The following is a 14166-nucleotide window of genomic DNA, read 5'->3' on the forward strand; positions in this document are numbered from 1 at the left end:
ATAAACATGGAAATATCTACACTGCAATCTGAATAAACATGAAAATACCTACACAGCCATCTCTATAAACATGGAAATATCTACACCACTGTCTTTATAAACATGGAAATAGCCACACCGCTATCTGTATAAACCTGGAAATATCTGCACTGCCATCTGTAAAAACATGGAAATACCTACACAGACATCTGTATAAACATGGAAATATCTACACCTCCATCTGTATAAACATGGAAATATCTACAGAGTCATCTTTATAAACATGGAAATATCTACACTAAAACATCTTTAAGCATGGAAATATCTACACTGCCATTTGTATAGACATTGAAATAACTACACAGCCATCTGTATAGACATGGAAATATCTACACCATGATCTGTATAAATATGGAAATACCTACACAGCTATCTCTATAAACATGGAAATATCTATACCGACATCCCTATAAACATAGAAAAACCTACACCACAATCCCTATAAACATGAAAATATATACACCGCCGTCTCCATAAACATGGAACTATCTACACCGCCATCTGTATAAACACGGAAGTATCTACACCGCTATCTCTACAAACGTGTAAATATCTACACTGCCATTTCCATAAAGATTGAAATATCTACACCGCGAGCTGTATTAACATGGAAATATGTAGCCCGCTATTTGTATGAACATGGAAATACCAACACCGCTATCTGTAAAAACATGGAAGTATCCACACCGCAATCTGTATATACATGGATTTATCTACACCACTATCTCTATAAACATGGAAATACCTACACCGCCATCTCTATACATATGGAAATATCCACACCGCTATGTCAATAAACATAGAATTATCTACACCGCCATCCGTATAAACACGGAAATATGTACACCGCTACCTGTGTACAGATGACAGTATCTACACTGCAATCTGTGCAAAGATGGAAATATCTACACCGCTATCTCTGTAAACATGGACATAACTACACCGCCATCTCTATACACATGGAAATATCTACAAGGCTATCTCTATAAACATGGAAATATCTACACCGCTATCTCTGTAAACGTGGAAATATCTACACCGCTATCTCTATACACGAGGAAATAATTACACCGTTATCTCTATAAACATGGAAATATCTACACCGCCATCTCTATAAACATGGAAATTTCTACAACACTATCTGTATAAACATGGAAATATCTACACTGCCATCTGGATGAAGATGGAAATATCTACACCACGAGCTGTATAAACATGGAAATATCTACATCGCTGACCTTATAAACATGGAAATACCTACACCGCTAGCTCTAGAAACATGAAAATAACTTCACCGCTATCTCTATAAACATGGAAATATCTACAACGCAATCTCTATAAACATGGAAATATATACACCGCAATCTCTGTAAACGTGGAAATATCTACACCGATATCTATATAAATATGGAAATGTCTACACGGCTATCTCTATAAACATGGAAATATCTACACCGCTATCTCTGTAAACGTGGAAATATCTACACCGCTATCTGTATAAACGTGGAAATATCTACAACGTTATCTGTATAAACTTGGAAATATCTACACCGCTATCTCTGCAAATGTGTAAATATCTACACCACCTTCTGTATAAACGTGGAAACATCTACACCGCTATCTCTCTAAATGTGTAAACATTTAAACCACTATCTGTATAAACATGGAAATATTTACACCGCTTTCTCTACAAACATGGAAATATTTTAAACGCTATCTGCATAAACATGGAAATAGGTACACCGCTATCTCTATAAACATGGAAATATCTACACTGCCCTCTGTATAAAGATAGAAATATCTACACAGCGAGCGGTATAAACATGGAAATATCTACACCGCTATCTGTATAAACATGGAAATATCAACACTGACGTCTGCATATCCATGGAAATATCCACTCCGCTATCAGTATAAACATGGAAATGCCTACACCGCTACCTATATACACATGGAAATATCTACACCGCCATCTGTATAAACATGGAAATATCTACACCGCTATCTGTATAAACATGGAAATTTCTACACCGCCATCTGTATAAACATGGAAATATCTAGACAGTCATCTTTATAAACATGGAAATATCTTCCCCCCATCTCTATAAACTTGGAAATATCTACACTGCTATCTGTAAATATGGAAATATCTGCACAGCCATCTGTATAAACATGGAAATATCTGCACCGTGAGCTGTATAAACATGGAAATATCTAGACCGCTGACCTTATAAACATGGAAATATCTACACAGCTATCTGTTTAAACATGGAAAAATCTTCACCGCTAGCTCTGTAAACATGAAAATATCTACACCGCTATCACTATAAACATGGAAATATCTACACCACAATCTCTATAAATGTGGAAATATCTACACATCAGTATAAACATGGAAATAACTACACCGCTATCTGTATAAACGTGGAAATATCTACACCGTTATCTGTATAAACGTGGAAATATCTACACCGCTATCTCTGTAAACGTGTAAATATCTACAGCACCTTCTGTAAGAACGTGGAAACACCTACACCGCTATCTCTGTAAGTGTGTAAACATTTAAACCACTATCTGTATAAACATGGAAATATTTACACGGCTATCTCTATAAACATGGAAATATATACAACGCTATCTGTATAAACATGGAAATAACTACACCGCCATCTGTATAAACATGGAAATATCTAGACAGTCATATTTATAAACATGGAAATATCTACACCACCATCTCTATAAACATGGAAGTATCTACACTGCCATCTGTATAAACATGGAAATATCTACATAGTCATCTTTATAAACATGGAAATATCTACAACACCATCTCTATAAACATGGAAATATCTACACTGCCATCTGTATACACATGGAAATATCTACACAGCCATCTGGATAAACATGGAAATATCTACACCGCTATCTCTGTAAACGTGGAAATATCTACACCGCTATCTGTATAAACGTGGAAATATCTACAACGTTATCTGTATAAACTTGGAAATATCTACACCGCTATCTCTGCAAATGTGTAAATATCTACACCACCTTCTGTATAAACGTGGAAACATCTACACCGCAATCTCTCTAAATGTGTAAACATTTAAACCACTATCTGTATAAACATGGAAATATTTACACCGCTTTCTCTACAAACATGGAAATATTTTCAACGCTATCTGCATAAACATGGAAATATGTACACCGCTATCTCTATAAACATGGAAATATCTACACTGCCCTCTGTATAAAGATGGAAATATCTACATAGCGAGCGGTATAAACATGGAAATATCTACACCGCTATCTGTATAAACATGGAAATATCAACACTGACGTCTGTATATCCATGGAAATATCCACTCCGCTATCTGTATAAACATGGAAATACCTACACCGCTACCTTTATAATCATGGAAATATCTACACCACCATCTGTATAAACATGGAAATATCTACACCGCTATCTGTATAAACATGGAAATTTCTACACCGCCATCTGTATAAACATGGAAATATCTAGACAGTCATCTTTATAAACATGGAAATATCTTCCCCCCATCTCTATAAACTTGGAAATATCTACACTGCTATCTGTAAATATGGAAATATCTGCACAGCCATCTGTATAAACATGGAAATATCTGCACCGTGAGCTGTATAAACATGGAAATATCTAGACCGCAGACCTTATAAACATGGAAATATCTACACAGCTATCTGTTTAAACATGGAAAAATCTTCACCGCTAGCTCTGTAAACATGAAAATATCTACACCGCTATCCCTATAAACATGGAAATATCTACACCACAATCTCTATAAATGTGGAAATATCTACACATCAGTATAAACATGGAAATAACTACACCGCTATCTGTATAAACGTGGAAATATCTACACCGTTATCTGTATAAACGTGGAAATATCTACACCGCTATCTCTGTAAACGTGTAAATATCTACAGCACCTTCTGTAAGAACGTGGAAACACCTACACCGCTATCTCCGTAAGTGTGTAAACATTTAAAAAACTATCTGTATAAACATGGAAATATTTACACGGCTATCTCTATAAACATGGAAATATATACAACGCTATCTGTATACACATGGAAATAACTACACCGCCATCTGTATAAACATGGAAATATCTAGACAGTCATATTTATAAACATGGAAATATCTACACCACCATCTCTATAAACATGGAAGTATCTACACTGCCATCTGTATAAACATGGAAATATCTACATAGTCATCTTTATAAACATGGAAATATCTACAACACCATCTCTATAAACATGGAAATATCTACACTGCCATCTGTATACACATGGAAATATCTACACAGCCATCTGGATAAACATGGAAATATCTACACCGCTATCTCTGTAAACGTGGAAATATCTACACCGCTATCTGTAAACGTGGAAATATCTACAACGTTATCTGTATAAACTTGGAAATATCTACACCGCTATCTCTGCAAATGTGTAAATATCTACACCACCTTCTGTATAAACGTGGAAACATCTACACCGCAATCTCTCTAAATGTGTAAACATTTAAACCACTATCTGTATAAACATGGAAATATTTACACCGCTTTCTCTACAAACATGGAAATATTTTCAACGCTATCTGCATAAACATGGAAATATGTACACCGCTATCTCTATAAACATGGAAATATCTACACTGCCCTCTGTATAAAGATGGAAATATCTACATAGCGAGCGGTTTAAACATGGAAATATCTACACCGCTATCTGTATAAACATGGAAATATCAACACTGACGTCTGTATATCCATGGAAATATCCACTCCGCTATCTGTATAAACATGGAAATACCTACACCGCTACCTTTATAATCATGGAAATATCTACACCACCATCTGTATAAACATGGAAATATCTACACCGCTATCTGTATAAACATGGAAATTTCTACACCGCCATCTGTATAAACATGGAAATATCTAGACAGTCATCTTTATAAACATGGAAATATCTTCCACCAATGTCTATAAACTTGGAAATAACTACACCGCTACCTGTATAAACGTGGAAATATCTACACCGTTATCTGTATAAACGTGGAAATATCTACACCACTATCTCTGTAAATGTTGAAATATCTACAGCACCTTCTGTAAGAACGTGGAAACATCTACACCGCTATCTCTGTAAATGTGTAAACATTTAAACCACTATCTGTATAAACATGGAAATATTTACACGGCTATCTCTATAAATATGAAAATATTTACAACGCTATCTGTACAAACATGGAAATATCTACACCGATATCTGTATAAACAAGGAAATATCTACACCGCCATCTGTATAAACATGGAAATGTCTAGACAGTCATCTTTATAAACATGGAAATATCTACACAACCATCTCTATAAACATGGATGTATCTACACTGCCATCTGTATAAATATGGAAATACCTACACAGTCATCTTTATAAACATGGAAATATCTACAACACAAACTCTATAAACATGGAAATATCTACACTGCCATCTGTATACACATGGAAATATCTACACAGCCATCTATATAAACATGGAAATATCTACACCGCTATCTCTATACACGAGGAAATAATTACACCGCTATCTCTATAAACATGGAAATATCTACACCGCCATCTCTATAAACATGGAAATATCTACAACGCTATCTCTATAAACATGGAAATAACTACACTGCCATCTGGATGAAGATGGAAATATCTACACCGCGAGCTGTATAAACATGGATATATCTACATCGCTGACCTTATAAACATGGAAATACCTACATAGCTAGCTCTAGAAACATGAAAATAACTACACCGCTATCTCTATAAACATGGAAATATCTACACCGCAATCTCTATAAACATGGAAATATCTACACCGCAATCTCTGTAAACGTGGAAATAACTTCACCGCTATCTCTATAAATGTGGAAATATCTACACCGCTATCAGTATAAACGTGGAAATATCTACAATGATATCTATATAAACATGGAAATATCTACACGGTATCTCTATAAACATGGAAATAACTACACCGCTATCTCTGTAAACGTGGAAATATCTACACCGCTATCTGTATAAACGTGGAAATATCTACAACGTTATCTGTATAAGCGTGGAAATATCTACACCGCTATCTCTGTAAATGTGTAAATATCTACACCACCTTCTGTATAAACGTGGAAACATCTACACCGCTATGTCTCTAAATGTGTAAACATTTAAACCACTATCTGCATAAACATGGAAATATTTACACCGCTCTCTCTAAAAACATGGAAATATTTACTACGATATCTGCATAAACATGGAAATATGTACACCGCTATCTCTATAAACATGGAAATATCTACACTGCCCTCTGAATAAAGATGGAAATATCTACACAGCGAGCTGTATAAGCATGGAAATATCTACACCGCTATCTGTATAAACATGGAAATATCAACACTGCCATCTGTATAAACATGGAAATATGCACTCCGCTATCTGTATAAACATGGAAATACCTACACCGCTACCTTTATAAACATGGAAATATCTACACCGCCATTTTATAAACATGGAAATATCTACACCGCTATCTTTATAAACATGGAAATATCTACACCACCATCTATATAAACATGGAAATATCTACACTGCCATCTGTATACACATGGAAATATCTACACAGCCATCTGTATCAACCTGGAAATATCTACACCGCTATCTCTATACACGTGGAAATAATTACACCGCTGTCTCTATAAACATGGAAATCTCTACACCGCCATCTCTATAAACATGGAAATATCTAAAACGCTATCTTTGTAAACCTGGAAATATCTACACCGCTATCTGTATAAACGTGGAAATATCTACACCGCTATCTCTGTAAATGTGTAAATATCTACAGCACCGTCTGTATGAACGTGGAAACATCTACAACGCTATCTCTGTAAATGTGTAAGCATTTAAACCACTATCTGTATAAACATGGAAATATTTACACCGCAATCTCTATAAACATGGAAATATTTACAACGCTATCTGTATAAACATGGAAATATCTACACAGCTAGCTCTATAAACATGAAAATAACTACACCGCTATCTCTATATACATGGAAATATCTACACCGCAATCTCTATAAACATGGAAATATCTACACCGCAAACTCTGTAAACCTGGAAATATCTGCACCGCTATCTCTATAAATTGGAATTATGTACACCGCTATCAGTAGAAACGTGGAAATATCTACACCGCTATCTGTGTAAACATGGAAATACCTACACTGCTATCTCTATAAACATGGAAATATCTACACCGCTATCTCTGTAAACGTGGAAATATCTACATGGCTATCTGTAGAAACATGGAAAAACCCACACCATTATCTGTATAAACTTGGAAATATCTACACCAATATCTGTAAAAACATGGAAATACCTACACAGCCATTTGTATAAACATGGAAATATCTACACCTCCGTCAGTATAAACATGGAAATATCTACACTGCCACCTGTACACACATGGAAATATATACACCGCTGTCTGTATAAACATGGAAATATCTACATCGCTATCGTATAAACATGGAAATATCTCCACCAGTATCTGTATAAACCTGGAGATATCTACACCGCTATCTGTATAAACATGGAAATATCTACACCGCTCTCTGTATAAACATGGAAATATCTACACCGCTCTCTGTATAAACATGGAAATATCTTCACCGCTATCTGTATAAACATGGAAATATCTACACTGCTATCTGTATATACATGGAAATATCTACATCGCTATCAGTACAAACATGGAAATATCCCCACCGCTATCTGTATAAACATGGAAAAATCTACAACACTATCTGTGTAAACATCAAAATATCTACACAGCTATCTGTGCAAACATGGAAATATGTACGCCACTTTCTGTGTGAAGATGGAAATATCTAAACCGCAATCTGTGCAAATATGGAAATACCTACTCCGCTATCTCTGTAAACATGGAAATATCTACACCGCTATCTCCATCAACATGGAAATATACACACCGCCATCTCTTTAAACATGGAGGTATCTACAACACCATCTACATAAACAAGAAAATATGTACACTGCCATCTATATAAACATGGAAATATCTACAGCGGCATCTCTATAAACTTGGAAATATCTTCACTGCCATTTGTAGAAACATGGAAATATCTACATCGCGATCTGTATAAACGTGGAAATATCTACACCGCTATCTGTATAAACGTGGAAATATCTACACCGCAATCTGTATAATCATGGAAATATCTACACCGATATCTGTATAAATATGAAATATCTTAACCGCTATCTCTAATAAAAGTGGAAATATCTACACTGATATCTGTATAAACATGGAAATATCCTCACTGCTATCTCTATGAACATGGATACATCTACACCGCTATCTCTATAAACATGGAAATATCTACACCGCCATGTCTATAAACATGGAAATAACTACACCGCCATCTGTATAAACATGGAAATATCTACAACGCTATCTGTATAAACATGGAAATATCTACACCGCGATCTGTATAAACATGAAAATATCTACATTGCGATCTGTATAAACATGGAAATATCTAGATCGCTATGTGTATAAACATGGAAATATCTACACAGCTATCTCTATAAACAAGGAAATATCTACACCACCATCTGTATAAACATGGAAATACCTACAAAGTCATCCGTATAAACATGGAAATATCTACACAGCCATCTGTATAAACATGGAAATATCTACACAGACATCTGTTTATACATGGAAATATCTACACCGCGATCAGTATAAACATGGAAATATCTACACCGCTATCTGTATAAACATGGAAATATCTCCACTGCTCTCTCTATAAACATCGAAATATCTACAACGCAATCTGTATAAACATGGAAATATCTACACAGCCATGTGTATATACATAGAAATATCTACACCGCTAACTATATAAACATGGAAATAACTACACCGCTATCTGTATAAACATGGAAATATCTACATCGCCATCTACTTATCCATAGAAATATCTGTGCCGCCATCTGTATAAACATGGAAATATCTACACGGTCATCTGTGTATAGATGGAAATATCAACACCGCCACCTGTACAAACATTGAAATATCTGCACCGCTATCAGTATAAACATGGAAATATCTACCCCGTGGTCTGTATAAACATGGAAATATCTACACTGCTATCTGTATAAACATGGAAATATCTACACCGCTATCTCTATAATCATGGAAATATCTACACCATGATCTGTATAAAGAAGAAATATTTACACCGCTATCTGTATAATCATGGAAATTTCTACACCGTTATCTGTATAAATTTGGAAATATCTACACCGCTATCTCTATAAACATGGAAATATCTACACCGCCATCTGTATAAACATGGAAATATCTACACCACCATCTATATAAACATGGAAATATCTACACCACCATCTGTATAAACATGGAAATATCTACAATTCCCTCTGTATACACATGGAAAATCTACACGGCAATCTGTGTATAGATGGAAACATCAACACCGCCATCTGTACAAACATGGAAATATCTACACCTCTATCTCCATAAACATGGAAATATCTACACTGCGGTCTGTATAAACATGGAAATATCTACACCGGTATCTGTATAAACATGGAAATACCTTCAACACGATCTGTATAAACATGGAAATATTTACACCACTATCTGTATAAACACGGAAATATCTGCACCGCTATCTCTATAAACATGGAAATATCTACAAAGCCATCTGTATAAACATGGAAATACCTACACAGTCATGTGTAGGAACATGGAAATATCGACACTGCCATCTGTATAAACGTGGAAATATCTACACAGCCCTGTGTATAAATATGGAAATATCTGCATAGTCATCGGTATAAACATGGAAACATCTGCACCGCTATCTGTATAAACATGGAAATACCTACACCGCTGTCTCTATTAACATGGAAATATGTACACCGCTATGTGTATAAACATGGAAATATCTCCACTGCTGTCTGTATAAACATGGAAATATCTACACCGCAATCTGAATAAACATGGAAATATATAAACCGCTATCTGTAGAAACATGGAAATATCTACACATCTATCTCTATAAACATGGAAATACCTACACCGCCATCTGTATAAACATGGAAATACCTACAAAGTCATCTGTGTAAACATGGAAATATCTACTCAGCCATCTGTATAAACATGGAAATATCTACACAGCCATCTGTATATACATGGAAATATCTACACCGCCATCTGTATAAACATGGAAATATCTATACAGTCTTCTGTGTAAACATGGAAATATCTACACCACCATCTGTATAAACGTGGAAATATCTACAATGCCATCTGTTTACACATGGAAATACCTACACGGCAATCTGTGTATAGATGGAAACATCAACACCGCCATCTGTACAAACATGGAAATATCTACACTGCTATCTCTATAAACATGGAAATATCTACACTGCGGTCTGTATAAACATGGAAATATCTACACCGGTATCTGTTGAAACATGGAAATATCTACAGCGCCATCTCTATTATCATTGAAATATCTACACTGCCATCTGTAAAAACATGGAAATATCTACACAGTCATCTGAATAAACATGGAAATATCTACACCACCATCTGTACAAACATGGAAATATCTACACCGCTATCTGTATAAACACGGAAATATCTACACCACCATCTGTATAAACATGGAAATATCTACACAGCCATCTGTATAAACATGTAAATATCTACACTGCTATCTCTATAAACATGTAAATATCTACACCGCCATCTCTATAAACATGAAAATATCTACACTGCCATCTCCATAAACATGGAACTAATCCGCCATCTGTATAAACATGGAAACATCTACAACGCCATCTGTGTGAATAAGGAAATGTCTACAATGCCATCTGTATAAAGATATAAATATCTACACCGCGATCTGTATAAACATGGAAATATCTACAGCGCCATCTCTATAAACATTGAAATATCTACACTGCCATCTGTAAAAACATGGAAATATCTACACAGTCATTTGAATAAACATGGATACATCAACACCACCATCTGTATACACATGGAAATACCTACAATACCATCTGTATACACATGGAAATATCTACACAGACATCTGTATAAATATGGAAATATCTACACCGCCGTCTGTATAAACTTGGAAATATCTACACCGCCGTCTGTATAAACTTGGAAATATCTACACCGCGATCAGTATAAACATGGAAATATCTACACCGCTATCTGTATAAACATGGAAATATCTCCAATGCTATCTCTATAAACATTGAAATATCCACACCGCCATCTGTATAAACATGGAAATAATTACAAAGTTATCTGTAAAAACATGGAAATATCTACACCGCCATCTGTATAAACATGGAAATATCTACACATCCATGTGTATATACATGGAAATATCTACATCGCTATCTATATAAACATGGAAATAACTACACCGCTGTCGGTATAAACATGGAAATATCTTCACCGCCATCTACATATCCATAGAAATATCTGTGCCGCCATCTGTATAAACATGGAAATATCTACACGGTCGTCTGTGTATAGATGGAAATATCAACACCGCCATCTGTACAAACATGGAAATATCTACACCGCTATCTGTATAAAAATGGAATTATCTACACCGCGGTCTGTATAAACATGGAAATATCTACACCGCTATCTGTATAAACATGGAAATATGAACACCGCTATCTCTATAAACATGGAAATATGTACACCATGATCTGTATAAACATGGAAATATTTTCACCCCTATCTGTATGAACATGGAAACATCTACCCAGTTATCTGTATAAATATGGAAATATCTACACCGCTATCTCTATAAACATGGAAATATCTACACCGCCATCTGTATAAACATGGAAATATCTACATTGCTATCTCTATAATCATGGAAATACTTACAAAGCCATCTGTAAAAACATGGAAATACCTATACAGTCATCTGTATAAACATGGAAATATCTACACCACCATCTGTATAAACATGGAAATATCTACAATGCCATCTGTATACACATGGAAATACCTACACTGCAATCTGTGTATAGATGGAAACGACAACACCGCCATCTGTACAAACATGGGAATATCTACACCGCTATCTCTATAAACGTGGAAATACCTTCACTGTGGTCTATATAAACATGTAAATATCTACACCGGTATCTGTATAAACATGGAAATATCTACACCACGATCTGTATAAACATGGAAATATTTACACCACTATCTGTATAAACATGGAAATATCTGCACCGCTATCTCTATAAAAATGGATATATCTACACTGCTATCTGTATAAACATGGAAATATCTACACGGCAATCTGTGTAAAGATGGAAATAACTACACCACTATCTCTGTAAACATGGAAATATCTACACCGCTATCTGTATAAACATGGAAATATCTACACAGTTATCTCTATAAACATGGAAATATCTACACCGCCAACTGTATGAACATGGAAATACCTACAAAGTCATCTGTATAAACATGGAAATATCTACACAGCCATCAGTATAAACATGGAAATATCTTCACAGCCATCTTTATATACATGGAAATATCTACTCCGCTATCTGTATAAACATGGAAATAACTACAACACTATTTGTATAAACAAGGAAATATCTACACCGCCATCTGTTTAAACATGGAAATATATACACAGACATCTGTTTATACATGGAAACAGCTACACCGCTATCTGTATAAACATGCTAATAACTACACCGCTATCTGTATAAATGTGGAAATATTTGCACCGCTATCCCTATAAACATGGTAATATCAACACCGCGATGTGTATAAACATGGAAATATCTACACCATGATCTGTATAAACACGGAAACATCTACACTGTGATCTGTATAAACATGGAAATATCTACACAGCTATTTCCGTAAACATGGAATTAACTTCACCGCTATCTGTATAAACATGGAAATATCTATAACGTAGTCTCTATAAACATGGAAATATCTCCACCGATATCTGTATCAACATGAACATATCTACACCGCTTTCTGTATAAACATGGACATATCTACACCGCAATCTGTATAAACATGAAAATACCTACACAGTCATCTGTATACACATGGAAATATCTACACAGCTATCTGTGTAAACATGGAAATATCTACAAAGCTATCTGCGTAAACATGGAAATATCTACACCGCTATCTATATAAACATGGAAATATCTTCACTTCTATCTGTATAAACATGGAAATGTCTACACCGCTATCTGTATAAACATGGAAATATCTCCACTCCCATCTGTATAAAGATGGAAATATCTACACCACGATCAGTATAAACATGGAAATATCTACACCGCTATCTGTATAAACATGGAAGTAGCAACACCGCTATCTGTATAAACATGGAAATATCTACACCGCTATCTCTATAAACATGAAAATGCTTACACCACCATCTCTATAAACATGGAAATATTTACACCGCTATCTCTATAAACATAGAAATAACTACAGCACCATCTCTATAAACATGGCGATATCTACACCGCCATCTGCATAAACATGGAAATATATACACAGACATCTGTATAAACTCGGAAATATCTACACTGACATCTGTAGAAAGATGGAAATATCTACAAAGCGATCTGTATAAACATGGGAATTTCTACACCGCTACCTGCATAAACATGGAAATATCTACACCGCTATCTGTATCAACATGGAAATAACTACACCGCAACCTGTATAAACATGGAAATATCGACACAGCAATCTGCGCCAAGATGGAAATATCTACACCGCAGTCTCTATAAACATGGAAATAGCTACACCGCTATCTGTATATACATGGAAATAACTACACCGCTATCTGTATAAACATGGAAATTTTTACACCGCTATCTGTATAAACATGGAAATATCTCCACCGCTGTCTTTATAAACACGGAAATTCC

Source organism: Pan paniscus, chromosome 7, assembly GCF_029289425.2.
Source record: "Pan paniscus chromosome 7, NHGRI_mPanPan1-v2.0_pri, whole genome shotgun sequence".
Lineage (NCBI taxonomy): Eukaryota > Metazoa > Chordata > Mammalia > Primates > Hominidae > Pan > Pan paniscus.